At 46.0% G+C, this 22,486-nt stretch overlaps 1 protein-coding gene across 3 annotated transcripts in view; it reads left to right on the plus strand.

Annotated features, from left to right (window-relative positions):
• The window catches only part of NAV2 (neuron navigator 2), a 770,363-nt gene that overhangs the window by 94,407 nt on the left and 653,470 nt on the right, over nucleotides 1–22,486 (plus strand). The gene's annotated exons all lie outside the window — the stretch shown is intronic.

Here is a 22,486-nt window from a genome sequence, read left to right on the forward strand (position 1 = left end):
TTTGGCTCCTTAATCATTCATACATGACATGATCAAGAAATACATTTTTATGAATGAACACTGTGACTGATGCAATTTCCTAGGTAACTGAGGGTTAATTAGAAATCCTATTTTGTTTCAACCCTTGTTAAAAATCCTTAGAACATGTCAGAATTCATTTTTCTTACATGCGCTGAGCGTGATTTAATCTTCCATTCATTCTGAACATCAGTCCTCATTACCCAGGGCTTCAGGTATAGCCAAGGATGATGTGGGATATTGAGAGTAACATACAAATTGGTTTAAAAAAATTAATTACAAGTACAGTTTTTAAAAGTAACTTACCCTTTTGATCAGACCTTCAGCAAAATGCCCATGTATTTGAAGTCATATAATTAAAAGCTAGATAATAGAAGCATTCTTTCTTTATGTTCAATTGCCACTCAAATGTTTAGTCGATCATTCATGTAAAAAATAATCTTTCAGGGCCTACTATGTGTCAGGCAAAGGGCTGGTGTACCAGATGGACGTGGTTGCTGTCTGCATGAAGCTACTGTCTAGTGGGGAGGACAGACAATTAGCAGGGGAGATAGTGGGTGCTATGGGAAGCCATGGCAAGTATCCCAACTCAGTCTTAAGTTGTCAGTCTTGGGTCTAGTGAGGGTGGTGGTGGTGGTGATGGTCAGGACAGGGAAGGCATCCTGAAGGAAGTGATGGTTAAACCAAGTGCTTCAGGATGAGTTGGAGTTAGGCAAAGGGAAAGGTTGTAACCTGTACAAGGGTGTAACTAGTATTGTCCAAGCTGCTGGGGTCGGTATGGTTGGAATAGAGGGTGGGTCTGGGAAGTTGAGAACGGGGTAAGGAGAGGGGCTAGGTTATGCTCCTGGCTGATTGTCTCATGGGAGGCTTATATAACTCTAGTCATTCATTCTTGCATTGAACATTTATTTGGTACCGAGGATGCTGAAAGTACTGACTGTGTTAGGTTAAGTGCAGTCAAGTATGGTAAGGGGGTGAGAGATGGGCACAGAATACCAAGCCATGGCTGTCTTGTTAACTGTTGAACCTGACTGCCCAGTCTACACACCTCCTGGCATCGACTAGGCATTCAATGAACTCTAGGTGATTGACTAACTCAATGAATGAATGGAGACTTGGTTTAACCTTCACCCTCCCTCAACAACTATTCCCATTATTTTCTTTGTGCAGGATAAACATCTTGAAACACCTCTGCCCCATCGCTAAGTAGGCCAATCTTCCACAGCGTCTAGAAACCAGTACAGAAAAAATGCAGTTTGACCTTGCTGTCATTGTTTGCAGTGTAATGAGGAAAACAGGCATTAAATAACTAACCATACAAATAATTGTGTAATTAAAACTGTGGCACATGATACAAAGAAGATGTACAGGATGATGGAAGGGCACATAAAGGAGAAAGCCCAGGAAGCCTTTATTGAGATATTGATGTTTAACTAGGTTTAGAAGGGGCAAAAGGAGGTGGGAAGAATGTCTCATGCAGGGGGAGGAATACGATGCAAAGGCCTTGGCAGGACAAAAGGCCAGTGTGGCTGGACCCTGGGGATCATCTAGGAGAATGGCTGGAGATGGATGGGTCTAGAGCCTGGAGGAGATTCCTCTACAAGGTCTCTCAGCCATGTTGGAGATTTTGGTCTTTGACTTAAGAGTCCTAGTGAGATATTGAAATGTTTTAAACATGAGAGATATGTGATCAAATCACATTGGCTGCTGTGAGGAGAACAGATCGGAGAGGTACAAGAAAGGACACTGGGACACACACACACACATGCACACACACACACCCTTCAACAGGCTAATGCCCTGCGTACAGATAGCAGTAAGAGCATGAAACTGAGATCTGATTAAGAGAAGACTGGAGTCATTGCACGTCATTTCTTCCTAATCTTTTCGAAACAACCCACTCCTTCATCCTGTCTTATGGTGGGCACTTGTAAGTGGGCTGCTACTTGTTATTTATTTTTTAACCAATTTTGTGAAACAACAGATGTGGTGCTTCTCTTGTGGTTGTTATTCTCAAAGAGAGGATGTTGGTTGCAGCAGACAATTTATCGGAGCCCATTTTTTCCCTTGGCTTCAGCAGGGAGCCAGGGGCTGGGGGTGCTAAGTTGGGCAGGAGTGGAATCCACCCTTCTGTCAGCCGCTGGCTTGAAAGCAAGCATTAGCACATATTCAATTTGGTCTGGGAGCTCTCCTCTGGACACCGAACCTGGTCCTTATCTCATTTTTCCCATTAATAATGAGCTGTTAAATCACATTGCTCATGCCATTTGCAAGATAGCAACGTGTGGTTTAATTGTGCCTGCTCTGATCCCCCATCATCTCAATCCTCCTCCTAATGGCTTGGCAGGCGGGGCAGGGCTGCTTGGGAACCACTGGCTCAGGCCTGCCATTTCCTGGTCTAGCAATCTCCAGTTTTAGAAACAGGGACTGCTGTGGCGGAAGTGGAGTGGAGCTCCGAATGTGAGGGCCCTGGGGAGGGGAGACTGCGTGCACTCACACCTGCACTCTCCCTCCTCCCCATCATCCCAGAGGCCCTCTCAGAAATCCTAATGGTTGAGGAAAGGGGGCTGTCCTGGCAAGAGGCTGGGCCTCCATTCCTGTTTCCCCTGCTCATTGCCTGAGGCTTTCAAACAGTCCCCGCTCCTATCTGGTTTTTGCTGGCGGCACAGGCAAGTTGCTGAGTTCTTGTGATAAGGCTGGCTGATACATAAGGATAATTACGTCTGTGGGTTTGGAATCACTGAAAACCAAAGGTGAAATGACTCAACACAGAGGAGGGCTTTCCCCAGAGAGGTGACTCATGCGCTGGTGGTGGATATGGCTAGAAAGGAGGTGCATTTCTCAAATGTGAGAAGGTGACCTTTCTCTGCTGTTGCTGGGAGAGCCCAGGTGTGGGAGAGCTGGCCAGGATCAGAGGGCAGGGCTCAGGTGGCCTGCAGAAGCCTGCAGTGATGTTGGGAGACGGTGGCATCATAGCAAGGGCCCAGGGCTCTGGTTCCACCCTGCCACCAACTGGCTGTGTAAACTTAAACAAGTCCCCCTGTGGCTGCCTTGGCCCTAGAGTCCCAACCTTTACAGCAAGTGTGACAATAGGCTATATAAAAAGTATCATTCTCTCCCTTCCAGTAGCTTCAAGAATGTGCTTGTTTCCCTTGACTAAAGCAGCTTAGAAGTGGATTGTCCTGTGTTTTTGGTGTTTTAATTTCAGCTGCCCCTTCCACCATCGGGAGAAATGTGGTCCCTTTTAGGATAAGATCTGAGATGCAGTCCTGCCCAAAGAGGTCCCCCGACCTACCCATCAAGGTGTCTGAAACGCCCACATTTAGATCTAACTGGAGAGGGAGGCCAGGTAACATAGTAAAAAGAGCATGAGCTTTGGGAATGAGACATGAATCTTGGGCATCATATTCCTCATACTACTTCCTTCTTCCTGAAGTCACAGTTACCTTGTCCTGCTGCCACCTATGGCAGCATCCTTGCTAGAATCTCTGAGCTGAAGCCCTGGGCCAGCATGGCCTTCATGCCCTCTATGCCAGGCCTTATCCTTGCTGAGTTGCTCCTCCACTGTGACACTTGGATGAAATGCTACACTGCAGGATATGGTTTCTGGCCTTCTCAGTGGCCACCAATGGTCTGCAATGATGTAGAAGTATAGAGTCAGCTCTCCATGGAGTTGGACCAATGAGAAGGAAGAAACTTGAAAGAGATGGGCAGTGCATCCCCACTCTCTCTCCCTGCCATGGACCACTCTGAGATACAGTTTGTCCTTGCAAATCTTTTGCAGAAAGTCCCACATGCTGAGCAAGAACACCTGTCAGGTGACCTGATGCATCTCCCAGCAGCTTGTGGTAAAGCAGTGGCCAGCACACTAAGGCATCTCTTTGCATCCTTTTGCTCCTTCCTTCACATGGGTTTTCTTCTCTCCTCTTTCTCACTGTCCTGGGCTTGTACTTCCCAAAGAGTGTTTACACTGCTCAAGCTCTGCTTTCTACAAGACCCAGACTAAGACATCTGGCTTGGAATTTGGATCTGCCCCTTGATAGGTGTGTGAGATTGAGCAAATTCTTCACATCTTCTAAAATGTCAGTTTTCTTCTCTGTAAAATAGGCATAATAACATCTATGTTTTAGAGTTCAGAAAAGTAGATATAATTGTATCAAGTACTTAGAACAGAGCCTAGTATAGATGCGTAGTGAGTGTTCAATAAAGGACAACTCCTCTTATTATTATTATTGTTATTATTATTTTTTTGAGATGGAGTCTTGTTCTGTTGCCAAGCTGGAGTGGAGTGCAGTGGCGCAATCTCGGCACACTGCAACCTCTGCTTCCCAGGTTCAAGTGATTCTCCTGCCTCAGCCTTCTGAGTAGCTGGGACTACAGGCACCAGCCACCATGACACCACGACTGGCTAATTTTTGTATTTTTAGTAGAGACGAGGTTTCACCATCTTGGGCAGGATGGTCTCCATCTCTTGACCTTGTGATCCGCCTGCCTGGGCTTCCCAAAGTGCTGGGATTACAGGCATGAGCCACTGAGCCTGGCCCTTATTATTATCTTTATGGTTGCTGCTGTTGTTGTTTGTGGTAGAAATGGCTAGCTGTCTCCAAAGATTTGGGCTCCCCCTCCACAGTGAAGAGTTATTGCTCAGAAGCCCTGCCCAGCCAGGAACTCCATTCCTCAACCTTTCTTGCATCTAGGGAAAGTCATGTGGCTAAGTTCTGGCAAATACAGCGTGGATAGAAGTGATGTAATGCCTCTTCCAGACGGGCTCATAAAATGTTCTTGCTGTGGTTTAACCATGTGCTGAAGATGGTGCAGCAACCATCAGCCTGGATCCCTGAATGGCTGTAGAACCGGCCCCCCACTGCCCACCTGCTCCTCCCCTCACTCTATCATTGAACTCTGTATGAACAAGGAATGAGTTCCCTTTGTGTTGAACCACCAAGAGTTTGGATCTTACCTGTTAAAGCAGCTAATACTACCTTAATAATTACATTGTTATTGCTGTTGTTCCTTTATTATTATTATTACTAATTATTATATGATTACTAATTATTATAAAATATAGAATAAGATCTCCTCTGAGAGGTCGTTTTCAGGCTTTTCTAGTGGTTAACTGTACAGACTCTGGAGTTAGAATGCCTAGATGTGAATTCCAACTCCATCACTTAGCCCTGTGAATTACTTAAACTTTTTTATAAATAGGCATATGGATATTATGGGACTTGGATAAAGAAATGTGTATGAAGAATAGGAAAATGTCTGGCCCAGAGTAAAAGTTCAATAAAAGTTAACTACCACAACCACCATCTCTGCTATCACTGCCATCATCATCTCCATCTTCATCATCACCATCATCATTATTTATCAATGGAGAATCAGGCACTGGGTGAATGGGAGGTGGACTGTGGTCTGGTCCTGGGGTTGAAGAGAGGCATGCAGAAGATTGAGAACATGGTGCACAGGTGCAAAACAGACAGTCGAACACGGGAAGAGGAAGTAAGGAATGTGGTCCTTACTTTCACACCTTTCTCCCTCCTCCCCATCATCCCAGAGGCCCTCTCAGAAATCATAATGGTTGAGGAAAGGGGGCTGTCCTGGCAAGAGGCTGGGCCTCCATTCCTGTTTCCCCTGCTCATTGCCTGAGGCTTTCAAACAGTCCCCGCTCCTATCTGGTTTTTGCTGGCGGCACAGGCAAGTTGCTGAGTTCTTGTGATAAGGCTGGCTGATACATAAGGATAATTACGTCTGTGGGTTTGGAATCACTCAAAACCAGATAGACATGGCCCCCTTTGAATTTGGTGACCAGAAGGCTACATTTTTCTGGCAGGTGGTTTTTTTTTAGTCCTACTGGCCAACAAAGATCAGAATACATCCTGCAGGTAGAGCACTGTGCTGGACACTGTGGGAGATACAATGAAGAAGGAGGTGAGGGAGGGGACTCTGAACTCCTGGGAGGCACCAGGCATGGGACTAGGCACTTTATTCATGTTAACTTGTTTAATCCTCATCACAAACCTTATGAAGTTGCTATGATCCCCACTTTATAGATAAGGAAGCTGATACAAGGTACTTGATGGAATTATGCCATATTCACATAGTAAATTTTGGAGCTGAGATTTGAATTTTAACTGGGTAGGGACTCTGGTCTCTCAAGCCACATCCATTTGCCAAGGGTAATTCAGCAGAATGTCAAGATGTAGCTAGGAAAAAGCAGAAAGTGTTAGGAGACTGATACTTGCCCATTTCCACTAGCTGGATCTAGCTCTGTGGCTTTTGGCAGCCCTCTTTATTGTCTCTGGGCCTCTGATTTTTTTTTTTTTTTAAATAAGAGAGAAAGGGAGATGGAGGGAAGTTACAAGTGCCAGGTACCATATTAGGCTCTAAATAGAGCAACCATATCATTTAATCTTTCCAATAATTTACAAGGTAGGTGATGTTATTATCCCCATAGTACAGGTGAGAAATACTGAGGCAGAAAGCGAGATTAAGTCACTTGCCCATTCTCTGTTGTAGACTCAACTTCTTAGCTATGTCATCCTGTCATATGTCCTTGTGTCAACAATGTCTTTGTGGTGCAAAGCCCAAGTCATTTTGCTTTACCACGCTGTGCATCTTCAAGACTTTTTCCAGATCTTAGTTTGCTCAGTCTCATCTGTAAAATTTCTTCAGGAAACAACACAAGAAAAACAACGATTTGATTATCTAGCTCTACATTCACCTATCTTCACTTTCCCAGACTAAGGTAATGAAAGTGGAACCAAGTAGCCTCGTTTGAAGCACAGGATCAGGGATCTTAGTTCTCTTGACTAGAAAACCCCTCCCTCCTACCACCAGAGAATCATAGCTATGGGCTCCTAGATGCCTCCATGTTTTTAAGGATTGGGGAGGAGCAATTTAAATACAAATTTTGCATCCTTTCTTCCTTCCCTCCCAGTTCCTTTTAGTATATGTTCTGTGACATTAACCAAGGCCCAGCCGACACAGAGAACAAGGCCAGAGGTTGTTTGGGTTTAAATGAAAGTTGACACAACTCAAGGTTTATCTGCCTCAGTGGGCAGCTCTCCAGAGAATGGAGTTTTTGGACATGTTGGGGAGTTTTCTGCCTCTTAATGAGCTCCTTCTAGCCTGCCAGGTGATAGCAGGGGGTTAGCAATTGCTTTAGGGGATTCGATAACAAGAATGAGGACTGCATCTCAGACGGTGTGCCTGCGTGCCTGCCTGCCTGCCGCCAGAGTCATCATTAATGCAAACAGCTGAACCGCTGAACTGCTCGGAGCACCTCAAATGTGGGAGCCAGAGCCTGGTGGGGAGGGAGAACCAGGTCATTGTAAAGGCCATTGTCCTTTTGAATATGACCATCCCATTACAGACTGGAGGTCTCATGACCCCCAAACAACAGTGTGGAACAGATGTTGATGTAGCCTGGGACCAGGGAAAGGGGAGCCAGCGTCAGCCTGGTCTCTCTAGTGCCATGAAAGTCCTCCAGGCACCTGTGATTCTACTTCTCTCCAAGGAGGGGAGACAATAGTGAGGAAAAGAACATTGCATGAGGAAGTGAGGTTACTATGCTGCCTGCTGGACCAGAAGGGAGTTCTATGTATCCCCTCCCCAGAATCAAGAAGATTTTGCCCCACTCACAACTTGGGATACTGAGAGCCACTGTTGCTCAGAGGCCTGCGGTAAAAGAGGTTTATCTGCTTTCTAATCCTAACCTGAATCCTTTTCCAAGTGAACAAAACTAGTTGGAAACATGATACTGCCAATCTCTTCCAGATTACTTGAGTCATCTCTGAAATTGAGTGGGCTGGTTCTTTTCAAGATAGATTCTCCATCAGTCTGTCCTATGAACCCAAATAATCATTGGCATTTGCACCTTGCTTCGTGGTTTCCAAAGCATTTCCACTCACCCTCATCTGAACCGGTTGTGTGGGGTGAAGGTTCAGAGCCTGGGCTCTGGGGTTTGGTAGAGTTGGTTTGATTCCAGCTCCACCACTTCCTGGCTGAGACACCAGGACAAATGTGCTTAACCTCAGCTTCCTGCTGTGGAAAGTGAGGATAGTAATTCCCACCTCACAGAGGTTTGGGGGAAGGCGAGACGATGCATTTAAAGCCCTTAGCTCATGGTCTAGCATTCAGTTAGCTGCTATTGTTATTACCCTGAATTCTTACAACACTATGACATAGGTGGGGTAAATATCAAGCACTCCTGACTTAGAATGTAAGCCTGCCTCATGGGCAGAGACCGTATCTCTTTCACTTACCCACAGAATAAGTCACAGAGGGTCCCTTTCTGGACCAGGTAGAACTGGGTTGACTTTTAAGATGTGCTGCTTCTGGAGAAGTGCTGCTTCTGTCTTCCTTAGCCTTGACGTTCCATCAGCAGGTCCTTCTGCTGGATTCTTGCAGTGAGATATGAGAGATGAGGCACAGGGACCCCCACCTCCATGCTCACCCCCAGCTCCCAATGAGCAGCTCAGAACACACAAATCCAGACCCTCCCACCTTCCTCTCTCTCCTCTGACCAAACACGCACCCTGGTTTAGCTTGAGCTGTTGCCCACCACAAGTGGTTAAAGGAAGAAGGGTGCTGTCATGGCCCAGCCCTGCCCTCAAGGGACACACAATCTGGTAAGGGAGGCAGACATGGAAACAGACTATAATAATTAGGGAGCTATAAAAGCACCCCACCCCGTTCCCCTACCCCACCCCCCATCACACTCCCCCTGAATTCTTCCTTTGCCCTCAGTCAGGCGCAAGGTGGGGGCCAGCCCTGGGAGGTGGCGGTCCCTGCCTGAGGAGGTGCGGGCAGGCAGGCTCAGCATAGAAGTGCTTTCCCTGAGCACAGCAACCCTCCCCGTGGGGTTGGTACCAATGTATTCTGCCTGTGGCTGTTACTTCTCAGCTCCCACCTTTCAAACCAGACCAGGTTTCAAACCTGAGTGTTACCTTAGCGCTCTCAGCAGGCTTGGCTCTCTCATTGCGTGGATTGGAATATAAGCATTATCCTCAGAAGCAACATCAGAAATGCAGATGGCCAGGACATCCTGGGAGGTCTGGCTTCTCCCAATCCCAAGTTCATCTTATACTGGGATCCTGGCACGTAGTTCTTCATGGGGAGACCATTTGCTATTTAGTCGGACATTTTGTTTTACGAGGTCTGGGCTGTAAGTATTCATTATGTGAACTTGAATTAAGTTCCCTAACCTCTCTGATTCTGAGTTTCCTCATCTGTAAAATGGGATTACATTCCTTACTTCATATTATGAGCATTGAATGCAATGATATATGTAGGGCATGCTGGATATTGCCTAACATATAGTTAGCACTTAATAAATGCCATCCGTTTTCTCTTTTGTTCACGTAGTGATTAGTTTGATAAATAAAGACTCTTTGGCAATGAAGTTATGGTCTGTGAAGGAGGGAGAGAGGAGAGCCAGAAAGTCAATGTGCTCTCTAAGAGTGATTGCTAAGGAAATAGAGCTGTTTAGAGTGCAGTTATTTATTTGTAAAATAAACCACCCAGTATTCTACACAGTGTGAGACTATTTTTTTTTAACTGTGAAATGCAATTTGTATAGCATGATCTATGGATTATTAAATTCACTTAGCCTTGAGCAAGCCCTGAAATTGAGCGATTATTTTTGGTTCTCCACACTCCCTCCCTTCCAGCCCCAGCTCCTGGGTCTGTTAAGCCATCATGAACCTGGCCTCCAGTTTGGGGAGCGTGACCCAGCTGGGCTCTGAGCTGAGGAAAGACAAGTGTGGCCTGGTCCACAGTGATATAAGTGATGTAGAGGGCTCTTGAAACACTCCCCAAGAGAAGATTCTGATGAATGTGGAGGCCTGATTTGAAATGTAGGAGCCAAGCCCGGAAGGCGGAGTTTGCAGTGAGCTGAGATCCTGCCACTGCACTCCAGCCTGAGCGACAGAGCGAGACTCCATCTCAAAAAAAAAAAAAATGTGGGAGCCGAGAAGGAACAGCCACAGGCCCACAGGCAGAATGCATTGGTACCAACCCCACAGGGAGGGCTGCTGTGCTCAGGGAAAGCACTTCTATACTAAGCCTGCCCATACCTCCTCAGGCAGGGACCGCCACCTCCCAGGGCTGGCCCCCACCTTGCACCTGACTGAGAGCAAGGGAAGAATTCAGGGTGTGTGTGTGTGTTGTGGGGGTGGGGGGGTAGGGGCACGGGGTGGGGTGCTTTTGTGACTTCCTAATTATTATAGTCTGTTTCCATGTCTGCCTCCCTCACCAGGCTGTGTGCCCCTTGAGGGCAGGGCTGGGCCATGAGAGCACCTTCTATGTCCACAGTGCCTGGCCCAGAGCAAGTCAATGGCTGTGCTAAAAACAACAACTGTGGACTCCGGTGACCCCCCTCCCACCCCCTGGCCCTTCCTTCTGCAAATCTTTCTGGTGCTCTGCCCTCCACCTGAAGATTCGTGGCTTCATTCGGTTATGGTGAGAACTAACCAGACATCCATAGCAAAGGGCAACAAAGAGCCTTTATTCACTTTTCTAGGGAAAGACATGACAGGAAGGGATGCCGATCTGAAAACTGTGTTATTTTCAATTCACCACTGGGACCTCATTTTAAAAAATGAACTGCCTGAGTGTTTGGAATGGGGGAAAAGACCTTCTGGGACAACAGTGACAGCCTGAACAAGGAATTTGGAAATCCAGGTACCACTGTACAGTGGAGCTGCAGGGGTGAGCAGCCGCATGGTACACATGGATTTTTAAAACCCCTCTTCTGAGCACCTGGGGAGTGGCTCAACACCTAATTTCCCTGCACAGCGTATGATTTGACTCCTCAGTGGTGACAGGTCACTTAAAATCAGCAGTATTCAGACCTGCAGGGCCACCTGTTCCCTTCCCCTCTCATTTTTCTCTTTGTCAGTGTCTAAAGACCAGCTCCTTGAGCCATGGAGTGCTGGATGAAAACCATTTGGTAGCAGGAAAATGGCTAGGTCTATCCTTTTCTCACCAGAACCAGCCTAGGCAAATCACTGGTGCTAAGCCCTGAAGTCATTTGTTACATCCTGTAGCATAAATGGCAAAAAAACTTTCCAAATCCATTAATGGCTTATTCAAAACAGCACATAATTCAGAACCTTTGCCATTTCCCAGCTGACAAAAATGCCCTATTAATAAAAATATCAGAAACCACACATGTATAGTTTCACTTTGACTTTTGAATTAATGTCTGGTCTCCTGAGTTTTAAATTAACAAGATTTCCCTGCATAACCTATACAACTTCGTCATTCACAACTAAATCAAGCAGCTGGGTTGGCTTAATCAGTTTGGTTTGGCAGGGACGCGTTTGTGTAGAGTTTTCACCAAATGGCATGGATTTTCTTCCCTACAGAACAGGGTTGTGCGTGTGACAGGCTTGCGCTTGGTGTTTCTGAAGCCTCCTCATTGAAGCCACCTGTGCATTATGGTGCCAACTGGTGGGTGATCCTGCGGGTCTGCTGGGTGAGGTGCAGGTGTGTAGCAGCTTCTGAATGAGGTACAGAGTTACGGTTAGGGAGGATGAAACAACTTGGAAGCTTCTGATCAGAGTGGCCACTTAGTAAATCACCACCCAGTAGGGACTTCTCTGATTACCTTCCCATAATATACTGGCATAGAGAGCTTTAGCTGTCCCCAGGTTAACTCCACCCTGGATCACATAGTATGAAAGAAGCTGACGGGACAGAGGGACATAGCTCTGTCTGCCCCTTGTTTGTATCTGCATCCCTCCATCTCCATCTCCCCGTTGTTCCAAAACCGAGTCCCAAGCCTCCTGCGTATTGTCTCCACCTCCTCTCATTTCTCTGCCCCTCCCTCATTCTCTTCTTTCATGACTCCAAGATATTCCTAGAGATTTACTTGTATCCCCCAAGCAGCACAGAGTTCGTCACATCACAGAAAAGGAAGCAGATCTCACCGTAATAGATTCATTGTCCGTCTATACCTCTCCCCAAATGGTACACATTCTCTCTCCTTCCTTCCCTGCATCCTTTCCTTCTTTCCAACAGATATTTATTGAGGACCTACTATTATTCAGCTCTGTGCTGGGCTCTAAACAAACAGCAGTGGGGCTTACTGTCTAAAGCTGGAGACAGAGATTTTAAAAACCAAGTTCGCAAATACTAAAATAATTACAGGTGACTTGGGTATTGCACATGAGAAGTGTAGGATGCTAGGAGGACAAGTCACAGTGAGACCTGGTCTGGAGAATTGAAAGCCCTGCCTGTCCTGAGGATGTTTTAGCTGGGACTGAACATAAGTCTGAGTTTCCTAGGAGGAAAGAAGGGAAGAGGGAGAGTTCTAGAGGAAGGAACAGCCTCACAGCTTGTGCAAAGGCCCTGAGGCAGAAAGGTGTTAAGCAAATGTAAGGACATGGAAATAGAAGAAGCTGGCTGGAGTCTAGAGAGTGACAGAGCAACAGCAGCTGCTGAGGTGGGCAAGGAGAGATCAGCAGGGTCTTGTAGGCCAGACCAAAAGTGGGTGTCTTTATCCTAAGTGAGAGAGGAGGCATTGAAGAGGATCAACAAGAAATGTGTCTTTACTATGAAGTATCCTCATAACTACGGTATCAGCTGTTTCATCCTCACTACGTGGTTCACATCATTATCCTGTATGCAACACCTGGTCAGTTCTATTAGGTTAAAAAAGTGTGTGTGTGTGTGTGTGTGTAAAGATTAATATTTCTTCTTTTTCATTTCCTTTCCAGTCTTTTCACCTAAGTGGATAACCCTCCAGAGATCAGTTGAACTAAAGGCAAATTTAAGAGATTGCTTTTAAAAAATTAAGAATCAAATAGTTATGGAAGAACTGCCATGTGCCAGGTATCATGCTGGGCCCTGACATATGGAGACGAATGAGGAAGATAAAGACACAGCTGACAGGTTGGGAAGATGACCATAAAAAAAATGACCATATTGACCATGCCCTCTCTGTCTTCCAAAAAGACCTCTAGGACAGGTTCCTTGTCTAGCCACCATCCTCTTCCATAGCCCACTGTCTGGGTGAGAAATCCTCCTCTCTCTTCCACAGTCCTGTACTGATGCTCCTTGATTTACCGTTGGGTTACATCCCAATAAACCCATTGTGAGTTGAAAACATCCTAAGTCAAAAATATGTTAATACACCTATGCTGCTGAATATCATAGCTTAGCCTTGCCTACTTTAAATGTGCTTAGAACACTTACATTAGCCTACATTTGGGCAAAAGTATCTAACACAAAGCCTATTTTATAATAAGGTGTGAATATCTCATGCAACTTTTTTGAATACTGTATTCAAAGTGAAAAACAATGTATGGGTACTCAAAGTACTGTTTCTAGTGAATGTGTATTGCTTTTGTACGATCATATAATCAAACCATTGTAAGTCAGGGACCCTCTGTATTTCGACTTTCATAATAACAATAAGATAGCTAACACTTAAATAGTGGTTACTATATGTAAAAGCTTTTTACATGTATTAATCCAATCCACAACAAACCTTTGCTATATCCCCATTTCACAGATGTTGAAATTGAGGCTCAGAGAAGTTAAGTAATTCCATCAAGATCACATGAACCCAAAATCACATGGCTGGTAAGTGCGAGTTAGGGTTTGAACCCAGGCAATCTGACTCCAGAGACTGGGATCATAACTGGGATTGCTGCATGACATTGCTCATATTCAACTGTCCACTGCTCTGAGTTCCCCTCTCAATTTAGACAGCAGACACCTTGTGTTTTTTGTGCCCTGTAGATCCCCAGTGCTCAGCACTGTGGCTGGCCCATCACAGGTGTTCAAAATAAACAGGTGGCTCCCAGCTGAGTACAAATGAGGCAAAGCAAAATACTGGGCAAGATATGGGGCCCAAGGAAGGAGAAAGCCTTTCAGGATTGGAGGCACCAAGAAAGGATGCGTGTCCTTAAGAAGGGCTATTCTTGGGACTCTGACAAAGTGCTACCGGGCAGCAAGATTTAGATCAATTCAGGAAAATTAATCTCTAACCTTAAACTGATGTTAGAAATGTGTTTAAGGGATCCCTGACTATGCTAACAGTTTTTGGAATGTGAATTTCTTCCCTAGACACCTTCTGGAGCCCCCATGGGCTGCCTGGATCAGCCTGAAATGTATGTCATCTATGTGGCCTTGCCCAAACTGCCCCATCTGCTCCTGAACCTGCAGGGGCTTGGAGAGCAGTCTAACCTGGCCTTGGAGCGGAGGCCATGTCTCTCTGCACAATCCTCAGGGCCCCCACAGCTCTCTCCTCCTCCTGAAATCCTTCCAGCCATGAATCTAAACCCTTCGCTGATAAATCCTTTATCCTTTTAAATGACTCTGTTAGGTTTTGTCTCCTGCTCAAGGCCAGAGTCAGCCCTTTAGAAAAAGGAGAGAGGCCATCCAGAGCCATCCATTGGCCTTCCTGTCACTATTGTGCCTTAATTGAATACCTTTATGTTGGGGGAGGCCATTACGATCATTTTTCCTTATTAATTGCCCATCCATTTTTGCCTCTGAATAGCCTTCTTGGGCAATTTTGGACACCATCCGCTGCCACCGCCTTGGACGTAGATTCTGCTCACGGAGATGTGCTGGCTCCAGTGAAACAAGGGTTACTGGGCTCTGAGTCTGCAGCTTAAAGTGAACACTCCCCGTCCCTGGAGGCATTGTGATTCAGAGCACTGAGAGGTGAAGGCTGGGTCAGACTGCAAGTCCCAAGTTGGAGCACAGGGAAGCTGGAAGAAGGGCTGTGTCTCTAAATGGTTAGGTTTCAGCAGCTCAGGGTTGTTCTGATGATACTGGGGCCTGTGGTGTCTGCAGAGGGAAAGCAGTCCGCCTGACCTCATAGGGTTGGGGGCCACAGTCAGCTGCAAATAGCTGCCTCAATGCTGGCTGAAAAAGTAGGTCCCCAAGGGGAGCTAAGAGGACACAGCCTGTCTGTGGCTTCTATTGAAGGAGGATGGATGTTTTCTTCAGGCCCATCACCCTGAGCATTGGAGGTTAATGTTAATTGACATTTACTGTGTGCTGGACCTGGGGCTTTAGACGAAGTGTCCTGGACTGGAAGATCGCTGAGGACAGGGATCCTGTTTGTTTGCAAGTTTGTTCATTCTGAGCATTCTTATTGACTGCTCACTGTTTGCCAGCACTGTGCTGAGCTAGGAGGCAAGACAGACCCAGTCCTTCCGTCATGGAGCCTCCAGGAAGGTGGGCCAGGCTGATGATGGAACAGACCAGAGACTGTAACCGTGAATTAATGGGACACGTAACTGAAAGTAAAGGAGGTCAATGGCTAAAGATAATATTTCTAAGGAAAGGGCAATTGATTTGAGAAGGAGCTAGCCAGGGGAGGGTTGGGAGGTGGGAGCACCTTCCAGAAAGAGAGAACAGCATGTACAAAGGTCCTAAGATAAGACAAACCTTCGTGTCTTCAGGGAGCAAAAAGAAGGCCCTGTGGCTAAAACAGTGGTTCTTACTGTGGGTCTCTGGGCCAGCAGCAGCAGCATCACCTGAGAACAGGTTAGAAATGCAAATTCTCAGGCCCCACCCCAGATTTACTGAATCACAGACTCTGGGGGTCGGGGGTAGGCAGCAAGCCTTCCAGGTAATTCAGATGTACCTGAGAGCTGGAGAACCACTGGACTTAAGCAAGAGGCAGAGTGACTTTAGAAGACGCAGAGAACTGGTAGGTCTTTGTGGGGCCAGGTTGGGTCAGGTAACTGCCATAGCGAGATTACATTCTAAGTGCAATTGGAAGGCACCAAAAGAGTTTCAGCACTTGGGTGATATAATGTAATATTTATTTACAAAAATGTTTATGGCTGCTATGTGGAAAAGTGATGGGTTGGAAGGTTGGAGACCAGCTTGGAGTCTGTTTACCATATCCCTAGCACCTAGAACCACAAGTAGTATATAGTAGGTGCTCAGTAGCTGTTTACTGACAGAATCATCACATTTTAGGCCACTATATGCTCTCATAGCACCCTGTAAATTCCATTCATAGTATTTGCTACATATGAAATTGAATGAATTGTACATAATCTCTCTCCCATTCTGCTGTAATTTCTACAAGGCAAGAATAGCTACTAGATATAATGCCTGGCACTTAGGGCCTCAGTGAATATTTGTTGAATGAATAATTGAATATAACCACAGCATCTCTATGAATGGGCACTATTATTATGCCATTTTACATGACAAGAGGTAAGTAAATTGTCTCAGGATCCCAGAGCTAGGAAGTGTAGGAGCTAGAATCAGAACTCATGCTCTTCAAAACTATGATAATTCCTCCCTCCTTTGTGCATTTACCTCTGTGCTATTTAAGGAAAACCATCAGTAGAATTCCAGGGTAATGTCTGTGCTGGCAAAACAGTCCCAGAAATTGCTCTTGAGCAACGCACCAGAACCTACTGCATCAAAAGGCTGTGGATATTTGGGGGCCTGCCCGGTTGCCATGGTGTTTGACCTATAGAAGGCAGAGGCATCCTTCCTCCCCAGCTGTGGCTAAAGCCTGACCGTGCATATTCATGGTGGGGCCAGCCCTGCAGAGGGGGAGGGAAGGAGGCCAAGCCAGGCAGCACTAGCTTCTTCTGCTATTCAGGGTTTGAGCACCAAGGAGGTATAACAATGTCATCCAAGCAACCTGGATTGCTCCCACCAGCTTCTCCAAGACAGGTGAAGACCCAACTCTGAAAAACATAACCGGAAGCCCCTGATTTACCAATGGAAAGAGGAAAGTAAAAGAGCGTGCATTTAAAGGATACCTGTGATATACCCAGTGTTCCTGGGATATTCCTTCATGTGATCTTGAAGCAGCCATCTAAAGGGCACTGACTGTGGGCAGGTGCCACGATAGATGCACAGTCACTGTTTCATTGACTCCTCGAAGTCCTTCATGAAATAATGGCTATTAATAAGTAGTGTCTATTGTGTGGAACAACCTTGCAGAATAGCTATTATTATCCCTACTTCACAGATAAAGGGTGATGGGCCTGGAGAAAATGTCCATCCTCCCTAAATAGGAGCCACAGAGAGGCTGTGTTCTCACAGCTCCTCCCAATACCTACTTTCTTTCTTGGCCAGCACAGAGGCAGCTGTTTACAGCTGGCTTTGGCCCCCAACCCTACAAGGCCAGGTGGACTCCTTTCCCTTTGCAGATGCTACTGACCCCAGCATCATCAAGTCAACCCCAAGTCACTGAAGCTTAACTTTTTGGAGGCTTGGAGAACAAATAAATAACATGTCTGACCTCCCAGGTAAAATTGTTAGAGGTGGGATTTGAACCCAGGTCGTCTGACCCCAGAGCTCATGCTCTCTACCCCATTCTCGCTCTCCCTTTGGTGCAGTTTCCTGTTATGGCTGGACTGCTCCTTCCCAGGACTAGACTCTCCTGGACAGATGCTGTCATCTGCTTAACAGGCTGATGTGAGGGAGGCAAACAGGAGATGAACCCAAATCCCTTCAGACTAGAGGTCCTGTGGTGCCATACTTGGACATGCCTTTTGCTTCCCACCTCTTAGGACTCGGCTCTTCTGTAAAGTACGGTCAAGGCAGGGTGGGAGTAGTTAACCTATTAGATCTTTTCATTTATTTTTAAATACTTAGTGAGTTTTCGTTATTTACTAGACCCTGCTCGAGGCTCAGGGATACAGGGATAAGTGAGACAGACAACATCTCTACTCTCATAGAGTTTATACTCTAAATGAAGAAGAAAAACAATAGCAAAATTTAAAAGGAAGAAAACAACAGCAGCAATGTCATTTTAAGGAAGTAATGATAAATACTGTGAAGAAATAAAAATAGAGTAATGTGAGAGGAAATGCAGGGTTGACATACTTGGCTAATTCACATTGGGTGGTCAGGGAACACGTCTCTAGCAAGGTAGCTTGTGGGCAAGAAGGAGCCAGTTGTGTGAAGACCTCGGGACCTGCATGTAACGCAGAGGGGACAGCAAGTGCAGATGCTCTGAGGCAGGATCTGACCTAGTGAGGACGAGAAAGAGAACAATGGTCAGGGCTGGGAAGAGGGATGGAGGAGGGGCAAAGCCAGATTGTGGAGGGCCTTATTGACCGTGGTAAGGAGTTTAGGTTGAATTTTAATTAGGATGAGAAGCCATTTGAGAGAGTTAAGCAGGAATGACACCCTCTGATTTGCATTTTTTAAAAGGTCACTTGGGCCGCCACATGAAGTGAAGGGTGAATTGTAGGGAGTGGGAGAGATGAGAACAGGAAGGCCAGTCATCCCTGCAGGAGATGCCAGCCTGGGGTGTCACCAGCAAAGTGGAGAAAAGGAGACAGATTTTGTAACAAGTTTTGGGGCACCACCGTCCTGGGCAGAGGGGAGAACAGAGATGCATGTGACAAAGCCCCCACCCTGAAGGGTCTTTCAGATGAGTTGCAAACTCATGTTTTGCCCCCAAGAAATAATTATAAAGAATTGAAGAGAATGAGGCACAGAAGTGGGTTGCTGGGACATGCACAGAATAGGGCACAAGGAGTTAGAGAAGAAAGATGGCAGGGGGTCCTCCCTTCCAAGCCCAGTTGCCACTCCTTGCCTTTCTTATGGCCTCAAAACCCCCATCTGGTCCCCCTCCCATGATGGTTTGGCAGCAGGCATGTCCCCTATATGACAGGCATCCTGCTTTCACCAGTCTGCAAGCCCAGCCAGACGACAGCATCTGGGAAATGGGAGTCTCACTGGCGGAGGAGGTCCTGAGGAGTCCTTTGGGCCTGGTGCCCGTAGCTGCCATCCTCCTGAAGCATGTGGATGAGAGGTAAGCCCAGTGACAGCCACACTGTAGCAGGGAGTAGGCAGTGCTTGTGATGGGTGACTAGCCAGCTGTGGCTGCTCCCAGAGCCCCTTCCCACAGATGTCTGGTCAAATGTAGAGGAAGCATTAGGTGGGGGATCCTTTACTTGCACACGGAATGATTCACCAAAGCCTTCCTGTGCCTAAGCCACACATTCATGTGAAATATGATAAAGTCTAGCCATGCATATGCCTTGGGAAATTGCCCAGGACCATTCCATGGCTCTCTGTCTCCTACAAATGAATTGTGATAATAGCTAAGATTTAGATTGTACTTACTATGTGTCAGGCACTTGTCTAAGTCCTTCATCTTTGTTAACTTATTTAGTCCTCATGATGACCACCTTTTATAGAAAAGGAAACCGAGGCACAGAAAAGTGAAGACTCCAAGTCCCGGAGCTAGTGAGAGGTGGAGTCAGGATTTGAACCCAAAAAGCCTTACTCCTGAGCCCATGCTTTTAACCAGTTCACTACACATGTGAAGAATAATGCTCAGACTCCTGTCCTAGCATGGGGTGCCCCTTGGTCCCTCATACCACCTTTCTAGTCACACCCCCTACCTCTCTGAGGCAGTCCTTCATGGCTGTTGAGGTCAAATGCTGAGATGGATGAGTGTGGATTCAAATCCCAATCTGCCACCAACTACCTGTTGCAGAGACAGCATGAGCCACAGCAGGGAGTCTTGAGTGTGTGTGAGCACAGGTGGTGATGTGGTGCTTGGGGCTGGGGGGAATAAAAGGAGATGAGCATGGGAAGGTGGGCTGGGGTCCTTGTTGCTCAGGCCTGGAAGATGCTAAAGGCAGGGAAGAGCTACATCAATTGTAACTTCTGGTTATAAGGAAATTTCCAGTTGTAAGTCATAGAAAGCCCAATCTATACAGGCTTATGCATAAAGAAATGCATTAGCTTGTGTCATTGAATTGACCAGGGGTAGCTGTCTTTTCAGGCCAGGCTAGGTCCAGGGGCAACACACCATGTGTTTAAGACCTTGTCTTTTTGCATCTTTCCTCTCTGTGAGCTGTGTTCTTAGATAGTGGTGGCAAAGTGGCTGCCAACAGCCTTATGGTCAAAATCCTCAGTCTCCCAGAACAGAGAAAGTTTCTGCCTGAGCCAGAGTCCTGGGATTAGCTCTGAGTGGATTGAACAGACTTCACTCAGGTGATTTCCTTATACCTAACCCAATCACTGTGGCCTGGAGGAGGTGATCATCTGATCAGCCAGGCCTGGTCATGAACTCACTCTAAGGTAGAATGAGTGGAGGACAGTCATCTCTATTACCAGGAGAAGAGATAAAGGGTGGCAGCAAGTAGGAGAGATGTCTCCATAGAGCCATCTAAGATGTTCAAGGAATGGAGTGGGATAATCAACCAGTATTCTAGAGAGAATGCTGTGATGGTTGTGTGGAGGTGAGTTTGAGCCAGAGGATATAGGGGGTGTCTACTTGTGCTAGAAAAGATGCATTGGGTATAAATACTGGAAAAGCCTTTTGGAATCAGATTGAGGAGCCAGGGTAAGGAATTTAGGCTTTTCTCTAGGTCTTGGGAGCCACAGAATGTTTTTGAGCAAGAAAATGCTATAGCCTGAGTTGTGTCTTAGGATGATTAATACTGCAGGAACAGTTAGGGTGGATTGGAAGTGGGGAGAAGATGCCCTTCCAAGACTTAGCAGCATGGTGTAGTGGATAAAGCAAGGAGTTTAGACTTGGAGAGATTAGGATTAAAATCCTTGTTCTGCTACTTTTTGTGTAACTCTGGGCAAGATACTTAACCTTTCTTTGCCTCAGTTTTCTCATCTGGAAAATGGGATAATAATCTGAAAGGAATGGTGTGATTTAGAAAATGTCTTTAGAGCACTCAGCATGGTGTTTCACACATAGTCAATACTCAACAAATACTAGTTTCTTTCCTTTTTCCTTTCTCTTCTTGTGATCCAGGGACCTGATTCCGCTGAAGAGTTTGAGGAAGTAGCTGCTGACTTAGAAAGAATGTGGGATTGGGCTTTGAAGTCAGAGATCTGGGTCAAATCCAGCTTTCTTATTTACCAGTTCTGTGATTTTGGACAACTTAACCTCCCTGAGCCTCTTTTCACATTTGAAAATTTTCCTTTATAATCCCACTTTACCTAACAGATAAAGTACTCAGCATGTTGCCCACCTGGCACATGGTGGGTGACCCCCAAATAGTAGTTATTAGATTTCATCATTTAAAAAATTCCTTTGGTAGCTTCTTCCCTTGCGCTTCCCAGGTGAGCAAACTATCGCAAGGACAAAAAACCAAACACCGCATGTTCTCACTCATAGGTGGGAATTGAACAATGAGAACACTTGGACACAGGGTGGGGAACATCACACACTGGGGCCTGTCGTGGGGTGGGGGGAGGGGGGAGGGATAGCATTAGGAGATATACCTAATGTAAATGGGTGCAGCACACCAACATGGCACATGTATACATATGTAACAAACCTGCATGTTGCGCACATGTATCCTAGAACTTAAAGTATAATAAAAAAAAATTCCTTTGGGTTGGAGGGAATCCAAGATGAACTTCCTAGATAAGTAAAGATCTCATCTGGCAGCCCTGGGGTAGAGGTTTTCCTTTGCCTGCTAGGTGGGGTCCTGTACACTCATCCCCTTCTACACGCAATAGACAGAGTTGAGACATAGAGCATGCTTCTGGTGGGATTCATACTTCCAGGTCCTTAGAATTAAACTCAGGTCTGCTTTTCCAGGAGGGGACTATTAGCACTGCAGCAGCTTCCGTCTACAGAGTTCAGGTGCTGCAGTTGTAATTTGTAACCAGCACTTTCCCATTTGGCTCCTTTGTGGCCATCTGGTCCCCTTAGTGGAGATCTGTTTTGTTGGCAACTACAGTGCTGAGTAAATGCCACGGGAAAGTTGAAATTTACTCACCAGAGCTCAGTGCACCATGGAGATTCCCTTCTCAGCCTGCACAGAATGATCATCTCAGACCCCGCCTCCCCTCTCCCTGGTCCATTGCCAACACTCCTCCACAGGGATTTTTATAGTGCTACGATTATTTTATTGCCAAGAATCAGAGTAATTATAACTTTCGGAGGGATTTCCTAGGAAAAAATGAATTTGGGTTTATGCATAAGCACATGTGAAAGAAGAGGTTTGGGACTTGTGCGTTTTATGTGGTTTCAGGCATTAACGTGAGTTTCATTTCACTTAAAATACTTAATAAGTTTCTACCCACTGTGTAATTTGTTAATAAGGATGATGATGATGATAGCTACCATTAATTGAGAACCTGGTATGCAACAGCCAGTAGGCCAGGTATTTTACAAGCATCTCTTCTGGTCAGTCCAACTTGGAAGGGACTGTTTAGATCATGTTTCTTTTCAAATCATAGCTTGAAATCCATTAGTGGGTCATGAAATCAACTTAATGGGTCAAAACTAGCATTTTAAATATGAAATAGGACAAAATTACGTGGAACAAAATGGAGTAGCAAGTATCAGAGAGTATTTTGAGAATAAAGAAGAATGTTTTATGAGCCTTATATCTCCGTTATGAACAGATGTGTGTGTGTGGAAACTAGACTGTGAACCTTATATCTCCGTTATGAACAGATGTGTGTGTGTGGAAACTAGACTGTGCTGGAGTGCAGTGGCGCGATCTCGCCTCACTGCACCCTCCGCCTCCCGGAT

The sequence above is a fragment of the Pan paniscus genome, chromosome 9 (assembly GCF_029289425.2).
Source record: "Pan paniscus chromosome 9, NHGRI_mPanPan1-v2.0_pri, whole genome shotgun sequence".
Taxonomy (NCBI): Eukaryota; Metazoa; Chordata; class Mammalia; order Primates; family Hominidae; genus Pan; species Pan paniscus.